This window comes from Lacerta agilis, chromosome 2, assembly GCF_009819535.1.
Source record: "Lacerta agilis isolate rLacAgi1 chromosome 2, rLacAgi1.pri, whole genome shotgun sequence".
Taxonomy (NCBI): Eukaryota; Metazoa; Chordata; class Lepidosauria; order Squamata; family Lacertidae; genus Lacerta; species Lacerta agilis.
Genome location: NC_046313.1, coordinates 37,061,290 through 37,083,722, shown reverse-complemented (window position 1 = coordinate 37,083,722; position 22,433 = coordinate 37,061,290). Strand labels below are relative to the sequence as shown.

The following is a 22,433-nucleotide window of genomic DNA, read 5'->3' as shown; positions in this document are numbered from 1 at the left end:
CCCAAGCTCCAGTGCCAATGTCTAGCAGAGAGGGCACCCAGCATCATAAAGGAAAGGATTCTCTCTCCATTCTTTGGTTCTTCACTAGATGGTTTCCAAAGCTAAAACTGTTTTTATATGTAATCTGCCCAAGTTGTGAGTGGTTATTTCAATTCATGCCATGCCAAATTGTTTTGCAGGTGAACAGTTTTGGTGCAAAAGGGGGACTTGGAGAGCAAACTACATTTCCTTTTATTTTGGTGCCAGCTTGCGTGCTTTTTACTTTTTACTTCCACAGATAACATATGCTTTGGGGTCATTTCTTTAAAAAGAATTCATCCTGATGCCCACATGATCCTAGCCAACCAGTGCTACCTTCTGGAACCATCCCTGGAGTTATGACCAGAACCACTTCATAACTGTACCAACTGACATTGGGCCTACCAGGCTATGCAATTAGGGTTGACCCACTTCTCCAGAGGATCAGACCTTTTATGATAAGGAAATGGATGGGGAAATGTGCTGGAAAGTGTGGGATAACATTGGCTCTGACACAATGTCATCTGACCTTCCTGAAAACAAATCAGGATGGATGCTTCAAAACCAGGTCATCTTGAAGTGCTCTACTATTCATTTGAAGAAGAAAAATGCTGATCACACACATCTAGTTTAGCCCTCAGCTGAGGGGAGCAATAAAGTGGGTTGAGCCTGCAAAGAAGAAACTGTTAACTAACATTGCTGGGAAACTTTGCTGAATAGAGTTTACTGAGTAAGCATTATATGAGGATATTTTACTATGGGAAAGGGTCATTGTTGGATAATATGGCTGTAAGTTAAGGCTGCATATTCTGCACCTGTTTTCCTGAGAGGAGACATCATTGAATTCAATAGGACATATTTCTGAGACTTCTTTTGTAGGCGAGTCTGTGTGACCTCTTTTAATATGCATCATCCAGGTAAGAAGAAGGACTCTAGCATGGAAACAGCCCAACTCTCCATGCAGCTAGACCTCTTTGCTGCTAAATTCATTGTATGATTCTCCTTTATAACTTGTAGCAATGTGTTGTGTTGCTTGATCCAATTCCCTTTGAGAGACAACTATGAACTGAATAATCTGGGTTAAACTGCTCGTTGTGTTTTCACATCAAACAGCATGCCCCAAATTTAGTAGGTTTCTCCATCTTCCACCCCATTCCATCTGAGCTATTACTCTTTTCTTTTGCTCTGCTACTCAATTGGTGTTGGATTATTCCGTATTTATTTAAGCAAGCAAATTCTCTTCTTTCTCTTAAATCACCCCCTGGCTGCATTAAGTAACAGAGGGCTGTCCAGTTCCCTGAGTGCTGCTGTCTTTCGGTGACTCCCTTGGATGGCTGAAGATGCCGAGGTTGCATTCATTCACACTCAGGTGACAAGCACAGCTAGTTAGAAAGACGTGTCCCTGCTCTGCTGGCCTCCAGTGTTGATTGGCAAGTTAGCTGAGCAGGAAATACTATTCCTGTCCTGTTCCAACCTTGCCTTCTCCGTCCACCACCTTTCAGCATCAGTCAATGAAAAAGAGCCCCCTTCTGCCTGATTGTACTGAACATTGCATTAAGGGAAGGGTGTGTGAAAATGTTTATAGTGTGAGCTCATGGAAAGAGAAGCGCTGGCAAGAATCTAGATTGCAGAGCAAATGCCAGAGGAATCTCAGAGCCCCAGCATAAAGTGCATCATTGCTTTTAGTGAGTGCTGACTTGCTGCTAATGCTGATGTGCTGGTCGGAGTGAGGGATTATCAGGGAATGCAATAAAATTGACATCATGCTTCGGAGCTGAGGCAAGGTTGCATCTGTCAACAGCACGACCCTCTTCTTTGCCCACAATTCTAAAAATATATCAGTATTGAATGAAGGACTTCATCTACCTCATCCTTGGCCGAGAGAGAGGCTTCCTACAAATGCAAACAGGATTTGTGAATCCATTGGGTAGCTTTCCAGCCATCTTTGATACTCAAGGGAGACATGGTGGGGGAGGTTTTTTAAAAATGCAATTATCCCATTAATTCTGAAACTTACACATACACAGAATATTATTCCCTTCCCTCAAAATAAGTAGCTTTTCCTTTTTATGTAATGAGGACACTCTGTGTGTACCAATGGGGCCTAGAGTCAGTGGGTGGGGGAATCTGTTTTTGCAGACCCTGTACCCATTCTTCCCACTGGAAGGTCCACAACACAGCCACACAATATATTTAAAGCACATGGTTTCTCTCAAAGAATCCTGGGAACTGTAGTTTATCCTTAACAGAACTACAATTCCCATAAACCTTAACAAACTACAGACAGGTGGGTGGGGTATAAATAATAAAATTATCATCATCAACATCACCCGGAGTCTGGTTTTTTTTGGGGGGGGAGGTGCAGATGTGACCATAGTCCTTACTTCCTGTCTGACATCTAGACTCTTTAGCAGAAGCTTCTTATACATCCTGAAAAAACAGGGAGGGTGGTCCTTCTGTACCAAGCATGAGAGATCCCAAATTGAGAAAAACTAACATTTAGGGCTGGGTGATGTATTGATATATCATCCAAAATTGGTTTGAAGGCCAGATCATGGTGACAGTTTCATAATATTTGGCATGGCGATATATCACAAATCAAGATATGTGTGTGTGCTATGTAAAAAATCATGCCGTGGGGGGAAATCATTATTCTCTCACGATTCCTGCCATCCCTGTTGCTCTATACTATAAAATAACAGTTGTAACAATATGTTAAAGGTAAGTAAAGTTTTAGACCCCCAAGTAGTAGCAGTTGTCAGGACATTCCCATTCGCTTCCGCATAGTTCCATCCTGATTTCAGACATTGCCATATATTGGTATATTGTGATGTTTAGCTGGTGATATATCATGATGTTGAAAACTGGACATCACTCAGCCCTACTATCCTTATGGATCGCAGGATCTAGAATCAGTTACGGAGCAAGCCAATCGGACACCTGGGGTGATGCATGTGCCCTACATCTGGGGGGGGGGAGGCAGTGGGCGGACTGTTGGGCAGCACGCAGCCTGAGGCCGCCAAGCACAGCATCTCTCCCAGGAGAGACGTGTGGCTCAGGTGTGCTGCAGGCCCCGCAGAGAGTGCCACCCGGCATTTTGTCACCCCCCTCAGTAGTGACACCCAGGGCTCCCCCCCTTCCTCCACTCCTGTCTAGAATCAATCTAGATGGAAAGCAGTATGTTGAGCATAGATGATTCCTGATTGAGGAAAAACTACATTTTCCTTTCAACAGACAGGTTTGTGCATAACCAACCTTAGCGTCATGATGTCAGAATCAACCCGACTGCAACATGTTGTCTTCTTACCTTATCACAGAGGAAACTGCAGAAACCTTAGGTTGCCCTGTTAACAGGTGGGTTCAATTCATATGGTGGCTCTTTGGCTTAGGTTGTCTGTTCCTTTCCTGAAAGTGCAAAGTTCAATTTTCAAGTATCCAGGATGGAGCTTAGATCATGAGTACAAATCTTCACCGGGAATTCAAACCATGGCCTTCTCCTCTGTTGACAGAGTATCACATTACTGCCTAAGCTTGATGCCTTATTCTAAAACTTCAGCCACAGTGACATTTCTTTATGGAGCCTTTGGTGGGAGGGATGACTGTAAAACACACCAGGTAAACAGTCACGGTCTAGTTCTTTATGTCTCCTATCGAGCCAAAGCTTTCCCCAGTGGGATTCTACAAAGCTGTTTATACTGGATTCAGTTATGACAGAGCTTGGATTCCACTGGAGTTCGCGTATTTTCAGGGAATAACACGTCAACTCATCGTTTTGGAGTTGCATTTGCTGTTTACTTTCAAGCCACCTGTTTTTGGCAATTGGCATTGCCACTCCATTTTGTATGTGTGTGTATATTTACAAGTATACACATGTATGTATCAAATCTTCATCTTCACAGATATGCTCAGAGGTCAGTGGCTACATAGCAGATAAGAGTTATGGCCCTACAATCTGCATCACAAACACACTATGGAGATTAAATGTCTGTTCAGGTATTATACAGGGGTTGTTTGTTGCCAGTGAATTCTACTCTGTCCACATTTCCCACCAACAGACTGGACTACAGCTGAAATGGGGGTGGGGAGGGTCAAATGGGATGAACTCCCCGTTTTGAAAATTCAGATTCTGATGGTGTGTGGATTCAAAAGGTCTTTGTAAGGCAAAAATATGATGCTTTAATAGAACTAGGGACCTTCTTAATTATTTGTGCCATTTATATCTCGCCACCAAGAAGCTCAAGAAGAAGAAGAAGAAGAGTTTGGATTTGATATCCCACTTTATCACTACCCGAAGGAGTCTCAAAGCGGCTAACATTCTCCTTTCCCTTCCTCCCCCACAACAAACACTCTGTGAGGTGAGTGGGGCTGAGAGACTTCAAAGAAGTGTGACTAGCCCAAGGTCACCCAGCAGCTGCATGTGGAGGAGCGGAGAAACGAACCCGGTTCCCCAGATTACAAGTCTACCGCTCTTAACCACTACACCACACTGGCTCTCACTGTGAAGTAGGCTTGGACCTGTGAGGTAGGCTTGGCTATTTATACCCTGACTGACTGACCTCCTGTGTATCAGAGTGGGCACCCTCAACTGCAAAGACCTCTGTATAGATATCCAAAACTATCAAAGTGGAATGTAGAAAGAAATGAGCCTCAGATGTCCCTATTGGTATAAAAAAAAATTTCCCTAAATACTTAGATTAAATTATTAAAAAAAATTTTGGTACAGCCAAGACTACCACAAACCCGACTTTTACTCAGATTACCATGATACCCAACATAACAAAGACACCCTCCTCTTCCACAAACCCACAAACACACCTCCTTCTCTATTTTGGAACTGACCGCGGGCAGAGCCTCAAAATGCTCTTCTGCCTCTTGTATTTTTGGCTCAGTCTCCACTTTGAAATGTGACCAAGGTGACATTTGGATGATTAGCGTAACCAGTGGTTATCAGCTTTCCTGGCTGCTTAGGACCTTCCCACAGCCTTGCCATTCCTCAAACGCTGTAGATGCTTCGTGTGGAAAAAAAACACCCCTTTTCTGGTTAGTCGCAAGAAGACGGCTAAGAGAGAATCGGGAATAACCCTCTAAGTAGCACCTGCACACTAGAGCCAGTCCCAGATGCTGAACGTTTATCATGGCGGAAACAGTTCATCGTGCAGCAAATACCTTCTTTGGGCAACTTTCAAGTGTCACTGGGAGGAACTCGGCATTGCATTAAGTTGATCGTTCTGACAGCTCAAGCACTTCAGCTTGCAGTGAAAGCTTCTCTCCACTTTCACGCTTTGTTTTGGGGGTTCTCCGGACCTGCCCAGAGCCAATATCAGTGGGTACATGGGGTGAGGTAAAGGGTACAAGCCTCATTGCATGAAAATAAGTCAGGTGAACCCCACATACTGATTCCTACTGTGACAGAAAAAGATAATAAACTTTCAGAAATTTTAGCCAGATTTTAATTGCTGGCTTACGTGTGTGCACATTTGTACAACCAGTTTTACATATTGGACAGTATTATATATTTAAAAATACTGATTAAGATTATATGGTGAATCTATTGGTTCTATTTTCACCTTTTTAATGGAGGGGTGGGGGGATTCTCAGATATTTAGGGCATGTCCAGAAGGCTACTCCCCAAGTTTCTACCCTTGCCAAAGCACACAGGAATGCAGGAAGTATCATCCTTGATCCTGAGAAATCTGGGGGCAATGTGGACTGTGGAGTCTTTAATGGTCCTTGTCAACTAATGGCCTGCAGTCTCCATCCACCTCGAGATATCTGCAATCACTTTAAAGAAAATTCTCATTTTTATATCCCCATTAACGCCATTCTTTTCTCATCCTCATGTATGTAACTGGATCAAAACTCTGCAAAATTTGAAATCCTGCTCCCAAGGAGAGCTGGTCTTCAAGCAGAGGCTGGACAGTCATCTGTTGGAAGTGATCCAGTTCTGTATCAAGCAGGGAGATGAATTAGGTGGCCTACAAGGTCCCCCTCTGACTCTATGGTCACCTCCACATCATACTTTTAACTCATGGTTCTGTGTGGTTTTGCACACTAGGGACGAATTTGTGGGATGGGCTGCTAGCTCCAATTGCAAGGGGCCCTCCTGGTCTTTTGTGGGATCTCAGAAGGTCTTGCCCTGCACTTGTGTGGCCTTGTGGGTGGAATGCTGGCCTTTCAAAAGGGCACGCCATGTCTTCCCTTCATCAAGTTTCCCCAGCTCACCATATCTCAGTTTAGAGTCTTTTCACTGAAGCTTCAAATAGCGGCTGGTTTTCTGGGCCAAAGGGGAATTTTACTCTCAGTCACCATTTGCTCATGGTTGTGAGGTGGGGTTTCTTTTGTGGCTTTTCTCTCAGTAAAACAAGCCATTTTTGTTAGGTGTTTGTCATAACTGTGGGTGAAAATAGCATTGGCTGAATGTGGCAGGTGCCCTGGGATTCTTTCCCATAGTCCATTCCAAACCCCACAGGATCACCCTGAGGTTAAGATGTGTCAGACATCCCCACTGTGCTCCACATTAAGGAATTTCCTTTGGAAGAGCCAAGGTCTGAACACGGGGGGTGCGTCTGATTCATGAGGTAACTGCTGCTTGTCAATGACATACAGCCTGGAGGCATTTGGGTTGAGAGGAAGGGAGACTGCCCAGGGAAGGAAAGGAAGAAAAAGAGGCAAGGCTCAGGGCTGTACGGCCAATCAGTCACGCCTGTGTGTACAGACAGAATCCTGGCTGTGTAGGTGGTGATCTCAGAACAAATCATTCACTAACATATCCTTCAAACATACAACGGGGCTTTGCCAAATATCCCTTCCTTGGAACAGTATTCAAACGCACATGTACTGTTTGTATCTCTGCCCAGCGGTTCATAGCAACGTGCTGTTGCATTGTCTCCTGCTAGTTCCACCCCACCCCCCTTTAACCCAGAACAAAGGAAAGAACAAATGTCTTTGTGGCTCACGATGGCAGTAAAGAGAAGGAAAAACTTATTCACTTCCAGGAATGCTAGAAGTCAAGGGAGCACTTGGCAGCACTTCAGCAGTTGATGACACTGCCTCTCTCCATGAGACCATGCGCTTCACATCCAACGAATAGATGGGGGAGCAATGTTGCTTTATTTACAGCGGGGGATGCTTCAGATGGTTCTGTTCCCAGAAATAATCAGTACCCTTTGACTAAGTTAATCCCTGATACAAAATCCTCTAAATGAGGGGTGGGGAGACTTCTTCAGCCTGAGGACTGCATTCCTGCCATACGTTACCTTCCAGAGTTGACATGCCAACAGAGGGTGGGGCCAAAGCTCCATATACCTTCCATTCACACTCATCCCTTCATCCATCCACATGCTCCCCACCCACCCTCACTCTGTGCTCATCCACATCTATGCATCAGCAGCACATGGTTCCTCTTGGGTTCTTCCCCGATCATGAAAGTTACAGTTTGCCTGATGTTATATAGAGAATTGTGAAAGTGCTAGTTGTGGCCTGATTAAATAATGGTCATTATGATCTGAGCCAAGGCTGGCCCAATACATTTGGGCACTTGAGGTGAACCACAAAATGGCACCCCCCCTTCCCTGCCTGGAACAAGGAGGAGGGGGATAAAGACATCAGGTTCTGCTGCCCTTGTGGGTCCTGCCACCTGAGATGGTCATCGTGACTAGTGTCATCTACAAACCCCATAGCCTTTTCCTGCGTGGCTGGATTTCATGCCACATAAGCAAAGCTAAACACTTTACTTGACATGGTGACATTAAGTGATTGACATGTGGTGACCCCACCCACCTGTCAAAATAGCCCACAGGACTTGCGGGAGGTTGGGATCTGGCTGACCGGCTAGATCCAATTCCCACCCCTGCCTTAAAGCAGCACTTGGACACCTAGGATCGGAATGTTAATAGCTCAGGGTATTCAGGTGATGTGTCTCCATGGGAGATAATTGTTAGATGATTGCTTCTTAATACAAGACCACCCTGCATTGTTCTGAAAGGGAAATACCTGGAAGGTCATGAAAAGTGACGTGCCTTTCTTCTCCCGGACAGAAGTTGCGGTTGGATTCGGGAAGAAGAAAGGCTGAGAGAACCAAGAGGGTAGAGAGGTGAGTTTGGGTTCTGTAAGCAGCTTTGGGACACACCTCTTTGGAGATCTGAAGTGGACAACGGTTTGGCTATCTGCTGTCATGTGCAAACTGGGGATCCAACTCTACTCAATCTATGTATCTGCAAATAAATTATACAAAATGCTAGCAAGACTCCAGTGACAACCTTCCGAAGGGAACAAAACTTGCGCAACTGCTTTGCCCCAGAAGCTTCCTACTGTGTGGAGAAGTCACAATAGTTTAACAATATTGGTAGCAGTGGTGGTGGTGGCTAGCAGGTAACAAAGAACCAGTGCCTGTGTCTATGGGTTGCACCATGCCCCTGAAACGGATGCAGAGAGGAAATGAAAGTGAGAAAGAGGCTGCAGGAAAACAAAGGAGAGAGGATGTTGTTACACAGTGTCCAGCCACTTGGAGTGGCAGCCTTCCAATGGACTCCAAACACAAGAAGGAGGGATGTTGACTTGGAGCCTTAGATTTCAGGCCAATCCAAGTAGCCCTGGCCTTTGTGGTTTCTTGCATTGTCTTTTCCCTAGTTGACTCCCTGCCAGTTGTTTGTGACTCCCACACTGTACAGCGTCACATGCACAGTTCCAGTGTGAGCCATGAGCCTGCCAAAAGGATGACTGAATCTAGATCTACAAGATGCATCTGGATTTCTTTCTTTCTTTCTTTCTCTTTCTTTCTTTCTTTCTTTCTTTCTTTCTTTCTTTCTTTCTTTCTTTCTTTCTTTCTTTCTTTCTTTCTTCTTCTGAGGAAGCCAAAAAAGTGCATCATTGTTTGCTTTGACAGCCTTGATTTCACCTCAGGGAAGCTTCCCCCACAGTGACTCTTCCAGTATTCCTGTTAGAAATCATTTATCTCGGATGCTTCCAACCTGGCAGCAACAGGAACAGAAATATCTCCTGCAAAAACATACCATTTACAATGCTCAGTCCAAACAGGGGTTTGAGGAGGAATTATTGTAGCATTGAAATGTTAGTGAGGGTTAGAGTTCTGTCATGGGCATCTGTGGGTTAGGAGATAAAGTGGGCAGGTGCTCCCTGCCATGACCCATAATCCCCAGATTCCTATCATTTTACCAAAAAAAGTAAGTTTCCAGCATTTTTAGAACCTCAGATATGAGGCAAAATGTACAGGCGGTATTCTCCTATTTGTGTGTATGTCAGAAACTAGCCTGCTCCTCCCCTTTCAGTGTTTTACCTCTCTGAGATAATTCCTGCAGAGGCTTGTGGGTATCACCATCACCTTGATAGGGAGTAGCACTTTGGTACTACCCACTTCACAATGTCACCTGTGGGCTATAACAACACTCTAAGGCCAGGCCACCAATTCAACAAATAAGTTTGTTGCCATTTGTGGTACAGTTGGGCTACGGTCTTCTATCAGCCCCTGTTGCTCAAACTCCATCACTAGGTATAAATCTTCCTTGGTCAAGGCCTCTGGTGGGCCCCACAGAACCTCTTGCCATATGGGTTGCCATGCTCAGTCACAGACTGCCTTCTTGTTCCATCATCTTGGCCAGCTGAGAACTTACTTCTCTGTTCCTGCTTCCTTCTCTGCCCCATTCTTTATGGTTTTTTAGTTCTCAACCTTTTGTCCTTTGCCTCCCCCACCTTTCCATAGAGCTCTGTCCATTTTCTTAAGGGGGAGGGCCATAACTCTGTGGTGTGCTATAAAAAAAACTTATCCTTGGTATGAAAAAGGTCCCAAGTTGAATGCCCAGGATCTCCAGATAAGGCTGGGAGAGGCCCCTGTCTGAAACCCTGGAGAGCCACTGACTGTCAGTATAGAGTCAATATTGAACTGGATGGACCAGTTGTCTTCTCAGTACACACCAGCTTTCTCTCACTGTCCTCTTGCCTGTTTTTGGCACTCTCTCTTCACCTGCTTTTGCCTGCTCCTCTGGGGCTCTTCATCAGCAATTTCCCACCACACCATCTGTCTAATTCTTATCCACCTAATCTCCCTTTCACTGCTCTCTGCCTACTGTCCATCTCTGTTTCTCTCCTTTCCTCATCTTCACTTTCTGCCAATGCCAACCAAACGTGGCAGAAATTGCCAGCTGTTTTACATAAGGCAGAATGTTATTGAGTTTTTGTTGAGCTCATAGGGCTAGAGCCCACCACCACCACCTCAATCTGCAAAACAACAGGGCTGATCCCCATTCATCAACCCAAGAGAAAGGGGACATTTGCAGCATCTGCATTGATGGAATTCTGCAAAATCTTCTCAACAGGGTATGATTGTTCAAATGATGCTTTGTACACTTTAACTTACCACAGGCTGACAGTGCAGGAAGCTTCCATGCAGTCACATCCTTAGAAAGCATAATCAAACTCTCACTTAGGCTCCCATGTGCCTAACTCTTCCATGTATCTGCCCTGCAGTTGCCTGGTAGCTGACACAACATGTTCTCAGTTGTAAATCTTTTAATTCCACCAAGGCTTGAAGGCAACTTAGCTAGCAGAGCTGCAGGATGCAAGATCCCTAAAATGGATGCATAATATAACTGGATTACTGTGCCAACTATGTCATAATCCCAGCTCCTAGCAATAATCTACAATGCTATGTTGGTGAGTGATATGAGGATGCCACAATGATTTACACCAAGGGAGCCTCAAGGAGCAGGGCAGAACAACAGCTGCATGAGTATCGATTCCTAATTCTATTTGCAGGAGAAAACTACTCCTACTAGCACGATAACACATGTGAGGGTTTCTTCCAGAGGGACTTGAAGTTCCCATTGCACCTGATAGTCAGGAAAGAAGAGAGAGCCTTACTTAGATACCATATACTTCTTGACACCAGGAAGGGCCGTAGCTCAGTGGTAGAACACATGATTTGCATGCAGAAGGTTCCAAGTTCAAACCTTGAAATCTCTAAGAAGGGCTGGGAAAGGCCTCTGCCTCAAACTTTGGAAATCCAGTGTCAGTCCATGTAGACCAGGGTTTCCCAAACTTTTATCTCTAGATGTTGTTGGACTACAACTCCCACCATCCCTAGCTATCAGGATGATGGGAATTGTAGTCCAAAAAACAGCTGGAGATCCAAGTCTTGGAAACCCTGGTGTTGACAGTACCGAGCCAGATGACACTAGTAGTCTATGAAATTAATAATAATAATAATTTATTATTTATACCCTGCCCACCTGGCTGTGTTTCCCCAGCCACTCTGGGTGGCTCCCAACAGAACCTTAAAAACATGATAAAACATAAAGCATTAAAAACTTCCCTAAACAGGGCTGCCTTCAGATGTCTTCTAAACGTCAGATAGTTGTTTATTTCCTTGACATCTGATGGGAGGGCGTTCCACAGGGCAGGCGCCACTACCAAGAAGGCTCTGTGCCTGGCCAAGGGCTTCAGGCTACATTGCTCTGTTTTGATCTGATTTAATTTGCATTGCTCCATTAGCCTAAAAAGAGGTGGTAAATGGCATGGAAAAAGAGATGCAGGGAAGGTAAAAGGTCTGTTTAGTACTGGTCCATGAGTAACGCCGAAAAAGCACTGGTCCCCAAAGGGCAGCTTGATTAATTATGGCAATGTGCATAAACTTTCATTCTGGAATCATAGTTTTTGCATGAGGCATTGACTACAACTGTTCATAGAAAACGCTCCCTGGTTATCGCACTGCCTTGTGTTGTGTGAAACAAACTTTTGCACCGAAGCGCCTCATAATTATGGAAGTCTATGATAAAACTCCCCTTCATTTTAGATGCTCTGTGAACCTAGCAATGTCCCTCGTGAGCCTTTATTTCCTTGAGCAAGACTTCAATATAGCAGCTCTATGGCAACCGTCCTGTTTACTGGCAGGCATTTGCAACTTTCTAATCTGCACCTACCTTCTGGGAGAGCAAAAGAAACAGAAATGCATCCTGTTTGCTGTGTGACAACCTGTATCTTACTAAGCCTGAAAAATGGATATTTTCTTCAAGGATCTCTTGGAGCCTTCTCAGAGGGACATCTTCAATCACTTGACACGGATGAAAACAACCATGGCAGTCCCTTTTAAGAGCGCACTGAAAGGTAAGGCATTCTGGGTTGGCTTGCTATATCACCATCAGAGAGCCGATCATCTATTGTGGCTAAATCCCAATCTGAACGAAATTACTGAAGAGTTGGGGTACTGTCCTCTATTTTGTTACGAAAGCTTATGAACTGCTTAATCAATAGGAACATCCAAGTGGTGTTATATTACTGGTATTGATGTTACAGGTGGGTAGCCGTGTTGGTCTGCCATAGTCGAAACAAAATAGAAAATTCTTTCCAGTAGCACCTTAGAGACCAACTGAGTTTGTTCTTGGTATGAGTTTTCGTGTGCATGCACACTTCTGAAGATACGGTATTGATGTGTTTCCCAGACATCTTCATTGAATTACATGTTTAAAGTTTTCTTGGTACATGCTGAATTTGCACAGTTGCAGTCCTGTATATTCAAATATATTGGATGAAGTGATGCTATTAATTTTTAAAGGTGGGTTTGGGGAAGAGAGTGATCCTTGAGATGGGACTATATAGTACCTGTGTTTAGCTTATGCCAAAAGAAATTAATAGAAGTTACCATATTCTCAGAGGCAGGGTGGGCAGTCATGGATGCAAAGGCATAAATTCACTTTCATTGAAAGACTTTCATACTGAAGAAGGAATAGAACTATGGCTAGGAAGATGACTCCTATCCAAACTAAACAAAAATGTTTTGCACCTATTTTTTGTGGAGTTCAAGAAAACAAGAAAGTGGAGAATGACCACTGAATGACAATAGAATGTGTAGTGCAGGCAGCCCCACTTCCTTGCATGATTATACTCAGCAGATCACATGAAAAATTGCCATACACATTTGTCCCAATTCAGCAGTAAGTAGCCGGTTTTCCCAGGGGAAAGTGGTGGGACAAGTGGAAGTGTGTGTGAGCCCTAGGTTGGAAATGTGCATTGTGAAATATGGAGAGCACAAATTTTGAAGCACTGCTGTTTTTCAGTTACAGGTAGGTAGCCGTGTTGGTCTGCCATAGTCAAAAAAAAAAAATTCTTCCAGTAGCACCTTAGAGACCAACGAAAGCGCATACCAAGAACAAACTTAGTTGGTCTCTAAGGTGCTACTGGAAGATTTTTATTATTTTTTTGCTGTTTTTCAGTTCACATATTGTTTTGGAAAGTGCAAATTATATTGGTCATCTTCATATGCAAACTGAATTTACTCTTCTCCCAGTTCCTAGGCCCCACCACTGGGCATGAGAATTTTGAAGTGAAATCCAATAATGTGAAGGTTCTGTGTTGACAGTTCCAACCTGATAATCTGGCAACCCCAGTTTGTATTCCTTAATCAACCACTGTCCTTGCAGCCAGAATTAATTTCCTTCTTTCTTTATATATTGGAAAGCACAATGGTTTGTTTTAGAAGAGAGAGTTCACTATTATTACTGCAAAAGTGCTGAAGCACAAAAGCAAACCCTTCTCTCTTAATCCACATGTTAGAGCAATGTTTTCCTTTTCACTGAGGTCTGAAGGACAAAGCCAGAAGAAAGCTCGGTGTGTGTTTTGGATAAGGTTTCTGGCAATACTTTCACTTGAAGTAGAGGTTTGGGGTAACTCATATAACTTTTGGTGTTTATTTATTTTTATCTCAGCAATTTCTAAGTGTTACATTTTGGTTTGAGAAGGCAATGAAAATGTTCAGAATTTCACCTCGATTGATAGTTACCTGGGTGCCAAGTAGGGGAGTCCACCCCACTGGTGCGGGTGGAACTGTGGGTTAAACCACAGAGCCTAGGGCTTGCCGATCAGAAGGTCAGCAGTTCAATTCCCCGTGACGGGGTGAGCTCCCATTGCTCGGTCCCTGCTGCTGCCAACCTAGCAGTTCGAAAGCACATCAAAGTGCAAGTAGATAACTAGGTACCGCTCCGGCAGGAAGCTAAACAGCGTTTCTGTGTGCTGCTCTGGTTTCGCCAGAAGCGGCTTAGTCATGCTGGCCACATGACCCAGAAGTTGTACGCCAGCTCCCTCAGCCAATAAAGCAAGATGAGCACCGCAACCCCAGAGTCGTCCGCGACTGGACCTAATGGTCAGGGGTCCCTTTACCTTTACCTTACCCCACTGGTGGAGGAATAGGGGAGCAGGGGGAGTGCACTGCCCCCGGCAGCACAATCCCGGTGGGGTGCCATCGTGACTGCTCCCAGCCTGCGCTGGGCGCCACGCCCCTGCAGATGGTGCGCCATGCCCCCAGGATGCGTGCCACGCTCCTGTGGGCAGCGTGAGTGCCAGCCACACACACCCCTGCTTTCCGCCCCCTGGTGCCAGAGCATGAAGCTCTGCCACTGGTCCACCCCATCCTCGGCAGGCTTGCTTCTTAGGGATGTGTAGCTCTCTTTGAGTGGCTTCAGAAGGCTCCTGTGGAAACTGCCCAGAGAAATTGGTGTTATGGGACCAGAGTCATCCAAGTCTCCCCCCAAAACATGAAATAAACCCATGACAAACAGTACTTCATGGCTTTGAAGCCTTAACCAGGTCTGTGGCTCCATAATGTTAACTCTCTCCATTAGCCTCCTTACCCAGCACATTGAGTGATGGCTAATGTGCAAGGGCCACGGGGAGTGGAAGTAACCAGGATTCACTGATATTCTTTTCACCTTTGTCTGCCTTAACACAAGAGTGTTCTGCTAGATCAGACCAAAGGCCTACCTACTCCATCATCCTGTTCTCACAGTGGCCAATCAGATGTCTTACTGAGGAACTTAAAGGATCCATTAGAGGTGCATCACTTCTGCCACTCTCCTCTTTCTCACAAGCAACCTTTAAGTTGCTTCTGCATTATTTGCTTCCCCAAAAAATGCCTAGGCTTGGGCCTTAGTGTGTTGTAGTAATGAAGGTTGCCATTCTATGTGACCTAGCTACCCTGGGTTGGTTCACTGATAGCAGCTTGAGAAAGGAAGCTGTTCCCAGTCATGGAGAGAAAGTCACTAGAAAAGTCATGAGGAACCTCTGGCCCTCTCAGATGTTGCTGGATTCCAGCTCCCAATCATCCCTGACATTTTCCTATGCTGAATGGCACTGATCAAACTTTTGGGTCCAATTATATGTGGCAGGTGATTTGTTCTGCATATCTTCACTAGACCCATCAGCCCAGGTGGGTAAGGGTGGAGCTGATGAGAGGCTGCAAGCTCCCAGATTCCCCCTGATGGCATATAAGCCTCAGAGGGAACCATGGAAAAGAGGGAGAGAACCAGCCTGAAATGGCCTCCTGAGGAAGGAACTGGTGGGGACTAGCAAACTGTGCTATCTATTCTCCCTTCCCAGGATGAACCCAGCTTCTCTGATCTGAAGTGAGCGAGGTACAGTTGTCCTGAGTTCCGAGGGGTTTGGGACCCAGAAAATGTGACACCTGCCTTTAAAACAGGGATGGGGAACCTGTGCCCCACATCATCCCTGATCATTGACCATGCTGCTGTAAGTCATAGTCCACAAACTCTAGAGGGTGCCACATTGGCCGGAAGAACTTCTAGGCCAGGGCTAGGACCAGAAATCTGTGTCTAGCTGCCCCACGTTGTAACCTATGAGAAGTACAGTTCCTGGCAGCAAAGTAGGCTATGGATTGGGTCGTCTTGGATTGGCTCCACCCCATTGGGTCATCTTGGACAGGAAGACCTATAAAAGGCTTGCCATTTGGGCTGGGATCCTGCCTGAGTAGCAAAGCCTTCCTGGCTTGGTTCCTCAGCAATGACTCAACTCCTGGCTCACCTTGCTCAGCTGCCAACAGCTGTCAGACAGCATCCGGATAAAGGGAGCAGATTCCAGAGCCTGTGCCTGGTGGAATGAAAGAGACTACCTCTTCCATGGCTGACATAGCTGTGGGTGCCCGAGCTGCTTTTGAGGTGAAACCTGGAACTTCTTTAAAGTTCTAGGAGCAGACGGCTGAGAAATCTGAATTGCATTTGCAGTTCTTCTCTCCCTCCTCCTTTTAGCAGACGACGGAGCTGCCTTCTGGAGAACAGGAGGGTCCAGCTCTGCTTTAGTTCATCCAGGCAGCAGATGTCCTGGTTGCCACCCAGGTGTTGGGGGTTATGAAAACACTGTCTGCAGCGATTGGGCTTGTCGGCTGTGGGCTGCGGAAGCACCGCCTCTGCCTCGGGGAGAGGGTGCTCTTCGAGCCAGAAAGATCATTAGCTTTCACTCAGAGCAGCCTCCTTTTCATGAGCCTTCTTGCGAGCCTTCGAAAGCGGGCAGGGCAGGATGGCGCTTGTGGCAGATGCTGCTGCTGCTGCTGCTGCTGCTTGCAGGGCCCCCACATGGAGCTGTTGCCATCTGAGAGCTTCAGAAGGCAAATAAGACATCACGGGCACAGATGGGTCTATGAGGCTGCATATTGTTAGAAGCCTGGCGCTCTGCCCAAGAAGACACAGAAAACAGATGTTGCTCCGATGGCGATCCAATGGATAAGCTGTGTGCACGCATGCTGCCAGCTCTGATGTCAGCTTCCTTCTCACTCCTCAGGGTCCTGAGGCATTTGGCTCTCAGCCTGCAGTGGAAGCTGCAAAAGCTGAGCAGCTCCCACTTGCTCTGGGTGGGTAAACGGGGGGGGGGAGGACTGTGTTGGAGCATCTGCTTTGCATGCAGAAGGTCCCAGGTTCCATTCATCCTCAGCATCTCCAGTTTGGACTGGAAACAGCTCCTGTTGGAAACCCCCACTTACAGTCAGCATTGATTCAGACCAGGCAACAGTGTGTATGGCAGGGTATGCTCAGCAAAACCCCGTTTGTTTGTTTGTTTGTTTGTTTGTTTGTTTGTTTGTTTGTAGCAAGACAAACCATGAGACCAGGTTTGCATGTAATGCTAAGCCAAACCTAATAATAATAATAATAATAATAATAATAATAATAATAATAATAATACCCCGCCCATCTGGCTGGGTTCCCCCAGCCACTCTGGGTGGCTTACAGATTATATAAAACATAGTTTTGCTCAGTGCTTTTTTTCTTTTAAAAAATGTTTAGGGGTACTTTCATTTTAACTCAAGAAAATCACTATTTTATAGTTCAAATCAGGAAATATAAATACAGTAAATGGACAAAAGTACAAAGATTCACAAAATGTTTAGGGGTGTGCATACGCCTGCATATCCCCAGAAAAAAACACTGGTTTTGCTGTTGGTAAGGGACGCGGGTAGCGCTGTCATCTAAACCACAGAGTCTAGGGCTTGTCGGTCAGAAGTTTGGTGGTTCGAATCCCCACGGCGGGGTGAGCTCCCGTTGCTTGGTCCCTGCTCCTGCCAACCTAGCAGTTCGAAAGCACATCAACATGCAAGTGGATAAATAGGTACCGCTCTGGCGGGAAGGTAAATGGCATTTCCGTGCGCTGCTCTGGTTCGTCAGAAGCAGCTTAGTTATGCTGGCCACATGACCCAGAAGCTGTATGCCAGCTTCCTTGGCCAATAAAGCGAAATGAGCGCTGCAACCCCAGAGTCATCCGTGACTGGCCCTAACAGTCAGGGGTCCCTTTACCTTTACCTTTGCTGTTGGTAATGTGGTAGCAGCAAGGCCAGGTTTCTGCTCTGCAGTGCCGCATCCTTGCTCATTCACACTAATCCATAGGATGTCTTATCATTATGTGTGAATCAGGCCACTATTTCAGACATCAGCCTTCTCTCTTCCAATATGCTTCAGGCAGCCAGTCGCCCTCATGTATCTTTAACAGTGTCTCACACAAAAGTTTGTGCACTTATCCATTCATTGCCAATTAAAAGAAGGAAATTTGCTTTTAAAAACAGAATTGTGTGTGGTCTGAGCAGGAGGTTTCTGGGTGATATCATGGGAAACTGGGGCAGGGTGGAATTCTGCTTTGAGCTCAGTGCCTGAGCTCCTGCTTTGAACTGACAGACACATTTCTCCCCAAGGGCTTGACCCTGCAAGAGAAAGGCGCATTTGGACTGTATTCGGTGAGAGTGCCTCTAGAGCTGCTCTACTGCTCTCACAATATTTAATAATGATGATAATGACATGTGTTCCTTCACCATGATGTAAAGTACAAGGCAGGCGCTCCATAAACAGGTTATTTGGCATAGCTCACAGCTAAGGGTGTGAGCCTATAGAACCGGTTGCTGTCATTCCCAGTAAACAAGCACCTGTTTCTAATTAGCCAGGAAGGGAGAGAAAATCTTACAAAAGCCACCCCTCAAGCATGCCGGCTGGAGGCTGCTGGTCCTTTGCCTCAGAGGAAACACAGATAGGAACAATCTTAGAGGAAACAGTGTCACTCTATCGTGGCAAGCAGACAGCTCTTCTGTATGATAAAGAGCGGCAGCGGGGAAACAATCTCTGAAACAGTCCCTCCATTTAGTCACCCCCGACGGAGGCCTTAAGGGGAATCTGGGCCACACACACCCATCTCAGCAAGAGTTGCTGAGTTCAAGGCCATGCTGGATTAGCATTCCTGAATGATGAATGAGGGGTTGAAGTGTTTTCTTTGAACACCGTGATCTGTGTCTGAATCTACTAGGCATTAAAATCTTTCAGATTTCTGAATCCATGCTGCAGTTGCAGAAGGGAAAGCTGGCAGCCCTTGTATTTCGGAATTTAGGCTGTAATACAATAGCCGCTTACCTGGGAATAAGCCCTGTTGAACTGGGTGGAATTGACTAGGAGACAGGTGTAGGATTGTGTTGTTGTGGTAGGCATTTTAAGCCCTACTCGGTGGTATTAATTGGCACCTAAAGTGGCACGAGAGACTGCTGAGAGACTGTGACTGATTCAACGCCACCCAGTGAACTTTGTGGCTGAGTGGGGATTTGAACCCTGGTCTCCCAGGTCTTAGGGCTTAGGCCAACACTCTAACTGCTACGCTACACACTGCTGTAGTGTGGGAGAGCTCTGCCTGAAAACCTAGATATGTGCTGCCAGTTAGAATAAACAAAAATGCACTTGACTTGACTAATAATACCTTCACTTGGTGTAAGACAGCCTCTCTCTGTTCCTAAAAGTAGATTAGGTAAATTTATGGCTAATCATAATAATAATAATAATAATAATTATTATTATTATTATTATTATTATTATTATTATTATTATTTATTTATATCCCGCCCATCTGGCTGGGTTCCCCCAGCCACTCTGGGTGGCTTCCAATAAAATATTAAAACAAAATAGTTTGTCAAACATTAAAAGCTTCCCTAAACAGGGCTGACTTCATATGTCTTCTAAAAGTCTGGTAGTTGTTTTTCTCTTTGACATCTGGTGGGAGGGTGTTCCACAGGGCGGGCGCCACTACCGAGAAGGCCCTCTGCCTGGTTCCCTGTAGCTTTGCTTCTCGCAGTGAGGGAACCGCCAGAAGGCCCTCAGCACTGGATCTCAGTGTCCAGGCAGAACGATGGGGGTGGAGACGCTCCTTCAGGTATACTGGACCAATGCCATTTAGGGCTTTAAAGGTCAGCACAAACACTTTGAATTGTGCCCGGAAACGTACTGGGAGCCAATGTAAGTCTTTCAAGACCGGTGTTATGTGGTCTCGGCAGCCACTCCCAGTCACTAGTCTAGCTGCCGCATTCTGGGTTAGTTGTAGTTTCCGGGTCACCTTCAAAGGTAGCCCCACATAGAGCACATTGCAGTAGTCCAAGCGGGAGATAACTAGAGCATGCACCACTCTGGTGAGACAGTCTGCGGGCAGGTAGGGTCTCAGCCTGCATACCAGATGGAGCTGGTAGACAGCTGCCCTGGACACAGAATGAACCTGCGCCTCCATGGACAGCTGCAAGTCCAAAATGATTAGGCCTCCTCTAATATATGTCATAGGGAACCAGGAGATTCACCCCTGGGTAGACAGATATGATCTTGTTTGAATGATAATTAGTGGATCTTATTTGGGGTTGGAAAGCTATTTCTGGAAGAAGAAGAAAATCGGTTCTTTAAAAACAAAGCTTCAGGATTCAATTCTCCACTATTATCTTAAGGTCAAAACAAATCAAAGTAACCTCTAAATTCAGCTGTGGCTTTTTTTTTCTTCTACCAAGAAGTGAAAGAAAGGTAGAAATGTCATCCAAATATGAGATCAGGACATTTCACATTTTAAACACTCCCATGAACTTTGGATTGGAAATTCTATATTGTCTTCCTGGAAACAAATTCAATATATCCTCAAATTGACATGGAAGCATGAGCTCATTTGGACTTCTATAAGAGAGGAGCAATATAAAGAGCAGGGTTAGTCATTACTGTCAAAAACAAATGGATGATCATTCAGCAGTTGTCTATTAGAAATGAGCAGCAGAATGCACTAAGCTTTGAAAATCTGGCATATTCAGAGGATGAATGGGTAGCTCAAATCCTCAGTTAAAACAACAATTTTGTATGTGCCTTCTACATCCCAGAGTGTGCAGTTCCTTGCTGTAAGTCAGGGATAGGGAAGCTCTGGCCCTCCAGATGTTTTATTATTTTTATTCTTTAATTTTTATACTGCTTAACACCAAAATAGTCATTCGACTCCAACTCCCAACATCCTTGACCTTTTGCCATGCTGGCTGGGGCTGATGGAAGCTGAAGTGCAACCTAATTTGTAAGGCAATTCTTAAGGTATCCTGGACCCAAGTTATTAAGGGCTTGTAAATCTACCAGCTTGGCATTCCATCCTGTATTTACAAAAATCACATCGCTCCGTGCTATAATTTTTTTAACTGAAAACATTTAACAGCTGATGAAACAGAGAAGTTATAGGCTGGTGATTAAGGAACAGAGCACTCAGCATTTCTGGCTTCCATAGCAGAATTCCAAGGATCTCTTCGGGGGGAGGACCCCCCCCCCCGAAGATTACAAGAATATACCACATATTATGTGAGCCTGAATTGTAGCTGAAGGCAATCTTGAGGAAAGGTTCTCCCTACAGAAAGGCTCGGGTTTTGGGGGGGGGGGTTGTTTTTTTGCTCCAGCTACAGGCCTTCACTGGGATTGAGGGATGGTTGCAGAATAATTTAACACAAGGTTTTTAAGAGCTTTTTTATGAATCCACAAGGAAAGAGCCCTTGGATAGGGATGCTGGCATAAGCATAATATCGGACGTGCCATAGAAACATAGAATTGTAGAGTTGAAAGGGACCCTGAGGGTCATTTAGTCCAACCCGCTGCAATGTAAGAATCTTCTGCCCAATGTGGGATTCAAACACATGACCTTGAGATAAAGAGTCTCATGCTCTTCAGGCTGAGCTCTATCCCATTACATTACATAAACAACTACCTGACATTCAGAAAAAACCTGAAGGCAGCCCTTTTTAGGGAAGTTTTTAATGTTTGATATTTTTGTATTTGATTTCTGTTGGAAGCCGCCCAGACTGGCTGGGGAAATCCAGCCAGATGGGCGGGGTACAAATAATAAATATTATTATTATTATTATTATCTGCAGAAGAAGAGCACTTCAATATTTGCAGCTATGTTTACTTGAACTTCATCATCTAGGGAACGGTTCAGACATGCCAGATCACATTTTGCAGGCATCTGCTTTGCCTCTGTATTCATGGTAGCAATAGAGTGGCTCTTAAGTAGCCACATGGTGACAATTTCAAAAATGACTCATGTTTCTACTCATGCTGACCTGGCCACATGAAGGCTCAAGAATAACATGCAGCCCTAAGATGACTCACATACATTGCATCCTTGAGACAGTGAGTGAAGGGTGATACTCCAAAATATGAGTTTTTATGGGGCCTAAGTGCAATGGAGTCGGCAGGGAGGGAGGGGCATACCAACCCTTCACTCCCAGTTCATGTTTACCTGTCGATACCTGTTTCTATTTTTAATTTTTTTAAAAATATAGCAGTTTTGTGCAAGAGCCATCTTTTGCAAAGCTTCCATATTAAAAATAATTTTAAAAGGTTGGTTTACCTTCTAAATAAATGAACCTGCCCTCAGTATGCAGCAATTTGAAATAGGCACACTTAATCACTCAAATTAATGTGTGTTGTTGTTTAGTCGTTTAGTCGTGTCTGACTCTTCGTGACCCCATGGACCAGAGCACGCCACCAGGCACTCCTGTCTTCCACTGCCTCCCGCAGTTTGGTCAGACTCATGTTGGTAGCTTCGAGAACACTGTCCAACTATCTCGTCCTCTGTCATCCCCTTCTCCTTGTGCCCTCCATCTTTCCCAACATCAGGTTCTCTTCTCATGAGGTGGCCAAAGTATTGGAGCCTCAGCTTCAGGGTCTGTCCTTCCAATGAGCACTTGGGGCTGATTTCCTTCAGAATGGATAGGTTTGATCTTCTTGCAGTCCATGGGACTCTCAAGAGTCTCCTTCAAAAGCATCAATTCTTCAGCGATCAGCCTTCTTTATGGTCCAGCTCTCACTTCCATACAT

The 22,433-nt window shown here is 45.2% G+C and overlaps 1 long non-coding RNA gene across 1 annotated transcript in view; it reads left to right on the top strand.

The window, feature by feature from the left end:
- The first annotated feature begins 10,699 nt into the window (after positions 1-10,699).
- LOC117042909 overlaps positions 10,700-22,433 on the top strand; it is a 32,428-nt gene continuing 20,694 nt past the window's right edge. Inside the window, exons 1-2 of the long non-coding RNA XR_004426108.1 lie at positions 10,700-10,762; positions 12,045-12,135. This is a non-coding gene — a long non-coding RNA (uncharacterized LOC117042909). The remainder of the gene's footprint in view (positions 10,763-12,044; positions 12,136-22,433) is intronic.